Source organism: Anomaloglossus baeobatrachus, chromosome 1, assembly GCF_048569485.1.
Source record: "Anomaloglossus baeobatrachus isolate aAnoBae1 chromosome 1, aAnoBae1.hap1, whole genome shotgun sequence".
Classification (NCBI taxonomy): domain Eukaryota; kingdom Metazoa; phylum Chordata; class Amphibia; order Anura; family Aromobatidae; genus Anomaloglossus; species Anomaloglossus baeobatrachus.
The window spans coordinates 234,974,992-234,987,715 of record NC_134353.1 but is presented as its reverse complement, the minus strand read 5'-3'; the positions used below and the strand labels follow the sequence as shown (position 1 = coordinate 234,987,715).

General features: G+C 43.0%; 3 long non-coding RNA genes across 3 annotated transcripts; 1 reads left to right on the top strand and 2 right to left on the bottom strand.

Moving 5' to 3' along the window:
• Positions 1 to 4,853: 4,853 nt before the first annotated feature.
• On the bottom strand, positions 4,854 to 5,604 carry LOC142291469 (uncharacterized). The gene is made up of 3 exons (XR_012750497.1): positions 5,524 to 5,604; positions 5,349 to 5,436; positions 4,854 to 5,267 (listed from the first exon to the last, which is right to left on the bottom strand). It is a non-coding gene; the product is annotated as an uncharacterized LOC142291469 (long non-coding RNA).
• Positions 5,605 to 9,720: 4,116 nt separating this feature from the next.
• LOC142291465 (uncharacterized) lies at positions 9,721 to 10,376 on the bottom strand. The gene is made up of 3 exons (XR_012750496.1): positions 10,296 to 10,376; positions 10,121 to 10,208; positions 9,721 to 10,039 (listed from the first exon to the last, which is right to left on the bottom strand). It is a non-coding gene; the product is annotated as an uncharacterized LOC142291465 (long non-coding RNA).
• A 699-nt stretch (positions 10,377 to 11,075) lies between these two features.
• LOC142291462 (uncharacterized) lies at positions 11,076 to 11,867 on the top strand. The gene is made up of 3 exons (XR_012750494.1): positions 11,076 to 11,156; positions 11,244 to 11,331; positions 11,413 to 11,867. It is a non-coding gene; the product is annotated as an uncharacterized LOC142291462 (long non-coding RNA).
• The last annotated feature ends 857 nt before the right edge of the window (positions 11,868 to 12,724 follow it).

Here is a 12,724-nt window from a genome sequence, read left to right as displayed (position 1 = left end):
TGTATGCAGACCTCTGTAACACCCAGGTTTTGCCAGGGCGGCACAGTGCTCTTTGTGCTGCCAACTACTGCTCAGGGTGATGTATATGCCCCATACTCTTAAGGGATGTATATGACGCAGCCTCTCCTGGGATGTATATGCCTCAGTGTTTCCTGTGATGTATATGCCCTAGCTTCTCCTGTGTTGTGTATGCCCCCAGCCTCTCCAGACCAAGACATACATGGAAATGTAGTGGTGAGAATCAAAATGATCAATCTCACCGAACATCACAGTCTCTCCAGCCACCACTCTGGGGCTGATTTTATTAATTATTTTAACAAATATAGCCTGGTCGTGTTCAAGTTGATAATTTGGTGTGGCCCCCGTTGGTTGGTAGAAAATTCCAAATGGTCCCCGGCAGTAAATAGGTTCCCAAACCCTGTTTGAAAGTTTTGTCCAAAAATGTAAGCAACAGCGAAAATAAACTAGAAAGATTTATGTGACATACAAAACAAAAAAAACATTTAAATCACAAACATTCAGTGGCCCTGCTGTTGGGCTGCCAAAAACTGTTCCAGCAGCTCCTCATGACGCCGGACGGCTTCTGACAAACGGCGTTGTGAATCCAACACGTCCTGTAGTGTGGGGATTTCTGTGGAGGGAATGGGAAAAGTTAACCATCCTTGTTCCAACATCGAACTGTCAGGTATATGTTTTTGGTTGACCACTTACGGTTCTGGGGTTCATCACCTTCTTCTTCTTCTGAGGCGCTGATGGCCCAACCAGATCCTGTGGCTAGGGAACACAAATCAAATATTAGTACACGACAGCCCACCATCATTTAAACATCCATGTATCCTTTACAACTTGTAGGGACACCATGTTATGTGCATAAATTACAGGAAGGGTAGCCTGCACAAAACTCACCAACTGATGCGGGGGAGAAGGCATCGTTAGAAGGAGAAGTATGGGGAGACTGGGTAGAAGGTGGTGATGGGGTTGAAGGAAGAGATGGGGTTGCAGCAGGTGATGGGGTTGGAGAAGGAGAGGGTGTCCCAGCAGGCGGAGGTGGTGGATCGGAAGCAGGAGATGTTGGAGCCGGCGGGGATGATGGCTCCGCAGCAGGAGATGCTGGAGCTGGCGGAGATGGTGGATCCACAGCCGGAGAGGGTGGAGATGGTGGAGCTGCCTGTGCAGCTGGAGGTGGTCCTAGGTATAGGAGAAATCTTTTATTGAGCGCATAACTCCAGGCCACCATGGCTTACGCCTACTTTACACCATACAATTCTGCATACGATATCGTATGTGATGTGACACGCCCCCATCTTATGTGCGACAACTGAAATTTGTTGACCGTGTCGCACCTATGCTTTGTTCCTGTCACAAGTACTTACCCTTCTATACGACCATCCATACGTAAGAAGCGGGACGCAGGTAAGTTGCAGTTCATCATTCCCGGGGTGTCACACACTGCGATGTGTGCTGTCTCGGGAACATTGAGCAACCAGACGTTCAATTTTTAGTAATTGAACGACGTGTATGCGATGACCGGTTATTCGTTTAATCGTAATCGCATGTAGGTTTTACAGACTACAATATCTCTAACGATGCCGGATGTGCATCACTTACAACGTGACCCCGCCGACACATCGGTAGATATATTGTAGCATGTAAAGCCCGTGTATAGCCTGCTTTTTTACGTATGTTTGACAAACCTTTTTCTAGGGGCACCAGACACATGGGGACCACTTGCCTCAAAGCAGCAAACATGCTGCATTCATTGGAAAAACAAGGCACAAAAATCAATCACTTAAATTCTTCTATTTTATTCTGTTCTGTAAATAGTATAACATATGGCTTGTACTCAAGGCTTCTAATGTCACTCTGATATGCACCGAGATAACAATGATAATCAGAGATTCAAATGCAAAGATAAAATAAACCCATTATACCCCAGGAGCATTGAAGTTTTGAGGTATCTGAAATTTACCTATGATCAAGTTAGATAATTAGCTCTTTTTCGCCACCTTGACCCTCTGATATGCACACTAGATATCTAGGTATAATGTAATTATTTTCTTTAGATATGCACTGAGATAACACTGATAATCAGGTCAATGGACAATACTCCAAACGCGATTACACAGCATGGTTTATTGCGAAATGGTTTTTGTAAAGACTGGCACAGTGTTGATCAAATCCTAATATATGCAAAGAGTAAATAATCCCATTACCCCAGGAGCATTGAAGTTTTTAGTTATCTGAAATTTACCTATGATCAAGTTTGCTTACCATACCTTTTACAAAGGATAATTAGCTCATTTTCGCCACCTTGTCCCTCTGATATGCACACTAGATATCTCGGTATAATGTGATTATTTTCTTTGCAATATATTGCATTTGAACTACACTGTGCTTTCCAAACAACCTTGTTCTAATCGCGTTTGGAGCATTGTCCAGTCATCTGACTATCCTTCTTGTCTCGTTGCATATCTGAGTGAGCAAGTTTAGAAGCCATATGTGTGTGTATATTTCTAGTGCATATGTTTCAGAAATAAATCCCCTCCTTTGGGTCCTCGCCAAACTACCTCATATTTTACACAATTGTATTATTATTCTTTGTAAATTTTATATAAATTAAGATTATTTTTTTTTATTTTAATGATTGGTCATTGGCATTTTGTGCCATGTTTTTCCAATTGTAATCGCTGGGTCACCAGTGTCGGGGAAGAATATCACAGTTAATGTCCATGTTATGAAAGTATGTATGCTGCATTCATTGCTGCACTTATGCATGCGTGGGGAGTGGGTGACAGGTCCTCGATAACTCGTTCAGCACCCATGTGTTCGATTATTTTTGTTTTACTGATTTTTTTCAATACCTTTCATTTTTCCACCAGACAGAACTTTTCAGATTTTTCAGTCAATGTTCCCATATGTTTTCTGCGGGAACCTCACAGCACTTTTTCTTGCTGTAAGCTGCGTCCAACACCATTAAAGGGGGATTGACACACCACGACATCGCAAATATAAGTCGATGGCTTCACGGAAATCTTGACGCACAAACGGCCGCATTAGCGATGCCGTTGCGTGTGACTCCGATGAGCGATTTTGCATCGTTGAAAAAACGGGCAAAAACGCTAATCGGCGACATGGGTGTCCATTCTCAAAAATCGTGAATGCAGCAGTAACGAAGTTGTTCCTCGTTCCTGCAGCAGCACACATCGCTGCGTGTGACGCCACAGGAACGAGGAAGCTCCCCTTCCATGCCTCCCGGCCACATTGCGTAAGGAAGGAGGTTTTACCCAATACTGTATATAACATATATACTATCCTTCATACACAAACAGTAAGTTACGGACTATGTGACCCCTCGTGGCCCTGCACGCACACCTATCCTTTTTTTCACTGGCAGCACAGGTGTCACACGGATCGCACACTGATGTGATCTGTGTGACATCAGTGTGACAAATACCAGAGAAAACACGGGTCTTTTTAATAAAAAGATTTTCTATATTTACCTCTCTCCAGCGCTGCTGTCTCTGGCTCTGCTGCCTCCCGCTCCTTATCGATGGTAATTATACTCACTGAATATTCACTGCAGTGAGCAGCTGGAAGCAGGGACAGTGATGGGGACCGCATCGCTGGGTGAGTATACAGGTGTGTGTGTATGTTGAGAACCTGGAAGCCGGAGCATCTCGGGGACTCGTCACAGTTCCCAATGAACTCTGATGAACCCATGAAGCTGTAGCGTGGGTGTCGCAGGATGGTCATCAAAGTTCATTGGAAACTCTGATGACCTCCTGGAGGCCACTGTGCTTGCAGAATACTCACCTGTCCCTGCGTTGATGCCCTCAACGGTGCTGTGCCCGGTGCTGTCATCGCGCCGCTCCGGCTTCCAGGTCCTGAGTGTGGTGAATAATCAATGAATGAGCAGTGGTCAGGAGCGGGAGGCAGCAGAGCTGAAGAAAGCAGGTAAATATCCATGATCCATGAACCATAAAGCCATGGGTTGTTCATGGGTAAACAAAGCTGAACAGGACCAAAGCCGCTAAACAGCACTCACCATGACGCCTCTCGATGTCTGCTCGGATGCTGGCGAGGAGTTCACTGGACTTATACCGCAGGTCTGCCAGTTTCTTCCTAATTTGGGTTGTGGATCGCTCCACCCCAAATCGACGGGCCAGGCCTCTACTAATTAGCCTCAGCACAGCCTGCTTATGAAGCATGGGATGGTCATGCTGTGCCTCACAGAAATAGTCTTTTTTTACCATCATTTTTACTAAATAACGGACCTCCACAGGCCCCCATGGAGAACTGCGACTCCTAGCCGCCATGTTCCCGCCTCTGAACATTAACAGAACATGTACACCGCCCAACAGACTTCAAAGGCGACGTGAGCAACGTCATCACGTCACGTTCTGAACAACGTCGCAATAGCGATCCCGCTAGCGGTCTCGTTATCAACGAGGCGCTCGAACCGCGTCACAGTAGCGTTCCCGTTCGTGAAACTAGCGGTCTGAATAAAGCTAGCACAGAGTCACAGTAGCGTTCCCGTCTGCGATCCCGGCTGTAACCGAGTCAGATAGCAAAAGGCATAGATAGCACTTAAATCTTTGATTTATCTTTGTGTATTGGATTTTTGTGTTATGGAATTATGGAATGTAAAGTTATGGAATATTCTTGTACATAGGGGCAGTATTATAGTAGTTATATTCTTGTACATAGGAGCAGTATTATAGTAGTTCTATTCTTGTGCATAGGGGCAATATTATAGTAGTTATATTCTTGTGCATAGGGGCAATATTATAGTACTTATATTCTTGTTCAGGACAGCAGTATTGCGCAATAGGGTCACCATATGCGAGAAAAAATTCTTTAAAATTTAACTTTTAATTAAATTATTCATAAAAATGAGGATAATCCTCACTGACAAACAAACAAACAATACAAGAATAGGTTTGGCCCCTCCTACTTTTCAAGAGTTCAATGCAAACCACAAGTAGACTATTACCGCTAATATAAAGTGGAACTTTTTGCCCATGAATCAGGTGCCAGTTTCATAAAGTCCACTGATAAATAAAGAATTGGAATTATCTCACCAAATTCTGATATACCACATATTAAATTCGAATGGGTTCAGGCATCCTCCTGGCGGAACCTCATGATTATGAAATTGTACCTCCCAACGCGTTTCGTTAGAAAAGCAAACTCATCAGGGGAGCTTATAATTGTGGCAATTACATCTCAGATCTCATAAAAAATGAGTCCAAAAAGTTCATCATATGCTGAAACAAAACATATATAGAGTAACAATAAGTATCAGCATATCAATGGTTAATCACACAATCATATGTGGAGAAACTCACCAAAGATCATAGACTCAAAACAGGAGTCATATGTGCGGTCAATCCAATTCAGGTCCCACAAGCCATGGACCTCACTTGCAATGGCATGCTGAAATACATTTATAGATAAACAGACATCAGCATGTCAGGAACGATTCATTCCATGACAGCATGCAGACAGAGCAGGGGGACTCACCACATGGCAGGAGCGGCCGTGCTTCTCGCTCTAACAAGAGAGCCACCGCAGACTGTCAGGGTTTAAATGTTCCCACCCTGCACCAGCGTGTGACGTGGTTTCCGCCCATTCCGGTCACATGACCGCAGAGGAGCACACCACGTCATGATGTTTACACTGTAGCCGTGGTGATGTGCACCTCCCCTCAGCAAGTCATGTGACAGAACGTCACACAAACAAGGGAAACAGCCCGATATTAAACTGCAGGCACACAGTATCATTCCGGCTTGCATGCAGATTCAAAGAATCGTCCAATCCTCCAGCATTCATTCACAAGTAATCACTAGGAGGGTATTGTTTGTACAGAACAGACTGCTCATGACTCAGTGATTTATATCCGCTTATTTTGAACAGTCGGTTTCACCAGTGTATATCACAAGCAGTATAATGGTGATTGCATACCATACTCAAAAGGTCACAGCCATACCACCACAATAATCAAAGACATGCCCGTGGAGAACAAAAGCCCCACTTTAGAAGGATGTCACCCAGAAATATGGGGACCTCAAAAAAGCTCAAAATCAATATTATACTCAAAGGGCAAAATAGCAAAGGGGCTCCGATGTCATACTAATAGTCAGATTAAAATAACCTACTGAAGAGCTAGCAATAAATTGTGCCCATATCGATCACAGCAAACCTCCAAAACCTATGAGGTTCATCAGGGGAACCTTTAAGAATACCAATCAGAAATAGAATTAGAAACCGCCACATAGATATTAGCCTGACCCTACTTAAACCAAATTTCAGGGATGGCCCTACCTATCACGTGGGGGTCGGCGCCGTAAGACAGAACGATGTGTGGGCGCCCCCACTCGGCCGACGTCTCACCCTCCTAACTAAGCTCACCCTACAACACCACTAAATAAAGGGTGCGAAAGAGAGTTCTTCATTTAAACCATTAGGATGAAGTGTTTTCAACCAGAAAATCCATCTGGATTCTTGCTGCAACAGTCTCTTATCCCAGTCCCCTCCTCTAGGTGGAGGCCTGATGTGATCGATACCCTGAAATTTCAAAACAGTGGAGTCTCCATTGTGTACTTTATTAATGTGCCTCGCCAATGATGTATCATTATTAAGTCTAATGTCCCTCAGATGTTCTCCTATCCGTCGTCTTAGTTCCCTGCGAGTTTTACCTACATACTCCATATTGCATATACAGGTCGCCTTATATATCACACCTCGTGTTTTACAATTAATAAACGACCGGATGTCATACTCTTTCTTGGTCACTTGACTGTGGAATTTGTTTCCCACTATGATGGAGTTACAGGCAATACATCCGTCACATCTAAAACAACCCTTCAACGTTGGTATAGCCTCAAAAGGATTTTTTGGGGCGAGATAGCTGTGAACCAGCCGGTCCTTCAGCGATCTCGCTCTCCTATACGTAACGGATGGCCTGTCTGTAAGAAGGTCTCCTATATCACCATCCATTTTCAATATGGGCCAATACTTCTCAAGGATGTCTCTTACATCCCCCGCTCCATTGTTGAAAGTTGTTATAAATCTCATCACATCCCTGCCCTCGTCCTTCACCAATTTTTTAGGGGGGTATAGAAGATCTGTTCTTTTAACCTTCTTTATGTCAGCAGCCGCTCTACTTATCACTTGTTCTGGATATCCTCTTTCAAGAAATCTTTTCTCTAGATCTTTAGACTGGTTTTTGAAATGCAATTCATCAGAGCAGTTCCTCCGAATTCTGGCGAACTGTCCCTTAGGGATGCCCCTCTTCAAACTCAGGGGGTGACTGCTTTCCCATTTTAGTAACGAGTTAGTTGAAGTCGGTTTACGATAAGTACTCGTTACCAAGTTGCCTCCCGAGTCTTTCTCGATCAAAAGGTCCAAAAAGGATAATTTTGACTTATTCATCTCAAAAGTGAAAAAGAGACCCAAGTCGTTTTTATTCAAATCATCCATAAACCTCTTTAGTCCAGCTTCATTGCCTTTCCACACCATAAAAATATCATCAATGAATCTATACCAGATTCCGATGTTCTCATTGATGGACTCACAGTCCTCTCTGAAGACCACTGTTTCCTCCCACCAGCCCAGGAGCAGATTTGCGTACGACGGGGCACAGGGGCTCCCCATCGCTATGCCCCTGAGCTGGTGGAAGGTGTGGCCATCAAAGGAAAAAACATTGTGTGTCAGGCAAAACTTGAGGATATCCATGATAAAACCAGTGTGTTCTTCACACTGTATTCCCCTGCCCTTCAAAAAATATTGGGCCGCCGACAAACCCAAGTCATGGCGTATGGACGAGTACAAGGATTCAACATCAATACCCACAAGGAGCGTCTCTTCCTCAAATGTAAGTCCTTCCACTTTTCTCAGCAGGTCAGTTGTATCTGACAGATAAGAGTCCAAGCCTAAAACAAATGGCTTAAGGATGTTATCCAGATAAACACCAAGATTCTGTGTCAGATTATCGACACCAGAAATTATAGGTCTACCTTTCAGGGGGTTAGTCCCTTTATGCAGTTTGGGTAGGCTGTAAAATGTAGCCATCACTGGGTGCCTTGGGAGGAGGAAGTCAAACTCAGACTTACTGATCAGTTTCTTCTCCAAAGCAGTCAGGAGAATCAATCTCAAATCCTTCCAATACTGTTGTGATGGATTGGACTTCAGTCTCACATAACTATTTTTGTCCCCTAAGATGTTATAACACATTTCAAGATATTTTTCTCGATCCATCACAACAGTGTTCCCCCCTTTGTCAGATTGCTTAATAATTATATCAGTCGCCTTCCCCAAAGCGTTAAGACTCACCATCTCCTCCTTAGTCAGATTAAATTTTACCTTATGGTTGGGTTTCAACCTTTCCAACTCCTGAGAGACAAGGTTACAAAAGACATCAATTGCACTGAGATCATTCTGGATTGGTGGCATTCTAGTACTCCTCAGTTTGAGATCTGTGAAGGGACCCTGACCCGTTAATTCAGGTCCCATCACATCCAAACTATATAGGAGTCGGACATCTTCCAGGATGTCATCCTGAATACCTAGATCAGTGCATGTCTTTTTGTTATCCCTAATGAAGTATTTCTTCCACTTCAGTTTCCTAATGAAGAGATTGAGGTCCTTAACGCTTTCAAAGCCATTGTAATCTGTCGTCGGCACAAATGAGAGACCCTTACTAAGCACACTTAATTCGATGGTGGTAAGTACCCTGTTGGAGAGGTTAACTACTTGCTGGTGTCCGGAGGATTCTGATAACCTCCTCGGTTCGTTCGATTTCTGAGGAAATATTCCCTCGGCTCTAAAAAATGGCCACTCTGATAAGGTTGATTAAACCTGCCCCTCCCATTCCCAAAGTTCTTTTTCCTTCTACCTCTAGCTCCTATATTTCTTCCTTCGGAATCAGATACATCAGTATCCGTTGTGGAGCACTCGGTCTCACTGGGTTTCACAAAACGTGGCGGGGCAAAGTTATATATTTTATTTTCCCTAAAATCTTGCCGATCTCTATTATAGAATTTATGTTTTTTATCTTTCAAATGATACTGATATTTTTCAATTGTATTCTGCAGAACTTTTTCTTTACCTGAAAATTCTGATTCTTTTGAAAAAGTATTAGTCATTTCTATCTGTTCTTTAAGTGCTATCTCTAGATCTGCAAGATTCTTTTTCTCTTCATCTAAGAGTAAGGTCATCAACCTTAGAGAACTCTCAGTGGCTTCTTTCTCCCATTTTGCAGCCAGTTCCTGGCTTCTATATCGGTAACCCGGCTGAAGGGAGATCCTCAGATGCCTAGGGACAATCCTATCACGAAGATAAACCTCCAGAGACTGTACTTCCCACCAAGAAGCTGTCCTGTTTTGGTAAATTTTAGTTAGTTCACGAAAAGCCCCATTAAGGGTAGGAGTATATTTTTTCTGTACGAAAGTTTTCTCTGAGAAAACATCCTTTGCTTCATTTGCCCAGGAGCCTATATCAATACCTGTACTCAGGAAGCCCGCCATACCAAATCAATATATTAAATAGCCACTGGGTTAAATACACAGATTAACAGTTCAGGACAGCAGTATTGCGCAATAGGGTCACCATATGCAAGAAAAAATTCTTTAAAATTTAACTTTTAATTAAATTATTCATAAAAATGAGGATAATCCTCACTGACAAACAAACAAACAATACAAGAATAGGTTTGGCCCCTCCTACTTTTCAAGAGTTCAATGCAAACCACAAGTAGACTATTACCGCTAATATAAAGTGGAACTTTTTGCCCATGAATCAGGTGCCAGTTTCATAAAGTCCACTGATAAATAAAGAATTGGAATTATCTCACCAAATTCTGATATACCACATATTAAATTCGAATGGGTTCAGGCATCCTCCTGGCGGAACCTCATGATTATGAAATTGTACCTCCCAACGCGTTTCGTTAGAAAAGCAAACTCATCAGGGGAGCTTATAATTGTGGCAATTACATCTCAGATCTCATAAAAAATGAGTCCAAAAAGTTCATCATATGCTGAAACAAAACATATATAGAGTAACAATAAGTATCAGCATATCAATGGTTAATCACACAATCATATGTGGAGAAACTCACCAAAGATCATAGACTCAAAACAGGAGTCATATGTGCGGTCAATCCAATTCAGGTCCCACAAGCCATGGACCTCACTTGCAATGGCATGCTGAAATACATTTATAGATAAACAGACATCAGCATGTCAGGAACGATTCATTCCATGACAGCATGCAGACAGAGCAGGGGGACTCACCACATGGCAGGAGCGGCCGTGCTTCTCGCTCTAACAAGAGAGCCACCGCAGACTGTCAGGGTTTAAATGTTCCCACCCTGCACCAGCGTGTGACGTGGTTTCCGCCCATTCCGGTCACATGACCGCAGAGGAGCACACCACGTCATGATGTTTACACTGTAGCCGTGGTGATGTGCACCTCCCCTCAGCAAGTCATGTGACAGAACGTCACACAAACAAGGGAAACAGCCCGATATTAAACTGCAGGCACACAGTATCATTCCGGCTTGCATGCAGATTCAAAGAATCGTCCAATCCTCCAGCATTCATTCACAAGTAATCACTAGGAGGGTATTGTTTGTACAGAACAGACTGCTCATGACTCAGTGATTTATATCCGCTTATTTTGAACAGTCGGTTTCACCAGTGTATATCACAAGCAGTATAATGGTGATTGCATACCATACTCAAAAGGTCACAGCCATACCACCACAATAATCAAAGACATGCCCGTGGAGAACAAAAGCCCCACTTTAGAAGGATGTCACCCACCCTCCTAGTGATTACTTGTGAATGAATGCTGGAGGATTGGACGATTCTTTGAATCTGCATGCAAGCCGGAATGATACTGTGTGCCTGCAGTTTAATATCGGGCTGTTTCCCTTGTTTGTGTGACGTTCTGTCACATGACTTGCTGAGGGGAGGTGCACATCACCACGGCTACAGTGTAAACATCATGACGTGGTGTGCTCCTCTGCGGTCATGTGACCGGAATGGGCGGAAACCACGTCACACGCTGGTGCAGGGTGGGAACATTTAAACCCTGACAGTCTGCGGTGGCTCTCTTGTTAGAGCGAGAAGCACGGCCGCTCCTGCCATGTGGTGAGTCCCCCTGCTCTGTCTGCATGCTGTCATGGAATGAATCGTTCCTGACATGCTGATGTCTGTTTATCTATAAATGTATTTCAGCATGCCATTGCAAGTGAGGTCCATGGCTTGTGGGACCTGAATTGGATTGACCGCACATATGACTCCTGTTTTGAGTCTATGATCTTTGGTGAGTTTCTCCACATATGATTGTGTGATTAACCATTGATATGCTGATACTTATTGTTACTCTATATATGTTTTGTTTCAGCATATGATGAACTTTTTGGACTCATTTTTTATGAGATCTGAGATGTAATTGCCACAATTATAAGCTCCCCTGATGAGTTTGCTTTTCTAACGAAACGCGTTGGGAGGTACAATTTCATAATCATGAGGTTCCGCCAGGAGGATGCCTGAACCCATTCGAATTTAATATGTGGTATATCAGAATTTGGTGAGATAATTCCAATTCTTTATTTATCAGTGGACTTTATGAAACTGGCACCTGATTCATGGGCAAAAAGTTCCACTTTATATTAGCGGTAATAGTCTACTTGTGGTTTGCATTGAACTCTTGAAAAGTAGGAGGGGCCAAACCTATTCTTGTATTGTTTGTTTGTTTGTCAGTGAGGATTATCCTCATTTTTATGAATAATTTAATTAAAAGTTAAATTTTAAAGAATTTTTTCTCGCATATGGTGACCCTATTGCGCAATACTGCTGTCCTGAACTGTTAATCTGTGTATTTAACCCAGTGGCTATTTAATATATTGATTTGGTATGGCGGGCTTCCTGAGTACAGGTATTGATATAGGCTCCTGGGCAAATGAAGCAAAGGATGTTTTCTCAGAGAAAACTTTCGTACAGAAAAAATATACTCCTACCCTTAATGGGGCTTTTCGTGAACTAACTAAAATTTACAAAAACAGGACAGCTTCTTGGTGGGAAGTACAGTCTCTGGAGGTTTATCTTCGTGATAGGATTGTCCCTAGGCATCTGAGGATCTCCCTTCAGCCGGGTTACCGATATAGAAGCCAGGAACTGGCTGCAAAATGGGAGAAAGAAGCCACTGAGAGTTCTCTAAGGTTGATGACCTTACTCTTAGATGAAGAGAAAAAGAATCTTGCAGATCTAGAGATAGCACTTAAAGAACAGATAGAAATGACTAATACTTTTTCAAAAGAATCAGAATTTTCAGGTAAAGAAAAAGTTCTGCAGAATACAATTGAAAAATATCAGTATCATTTGAAAGATAAAAAACATAAATTCTATAATAGAGATCTGCAAGATTTTAGGGAAAATAAAATATATAACTTTGCCCCGCCACGTTTTGTGAAACCCAGTGAGACCGAGTGCTCCACAACGGATACTGATGTATCTGATTCCGAAGGAAGAAATATAGGAGCTAGAGGTAGAAGGAAAAAGAACTTTGGGAATGGGAGGGGCAGGTTTAATCAACCTTATCAGAGTGGCCATTTTTTAGAGCCGAGGGAATATTTCCTCAGAAATCGAACGAACCGAGGAGGTTATCAGAATCCTCCGGACACCAGCAAGTAGTTAACCTCTCCAACAGGGTACTT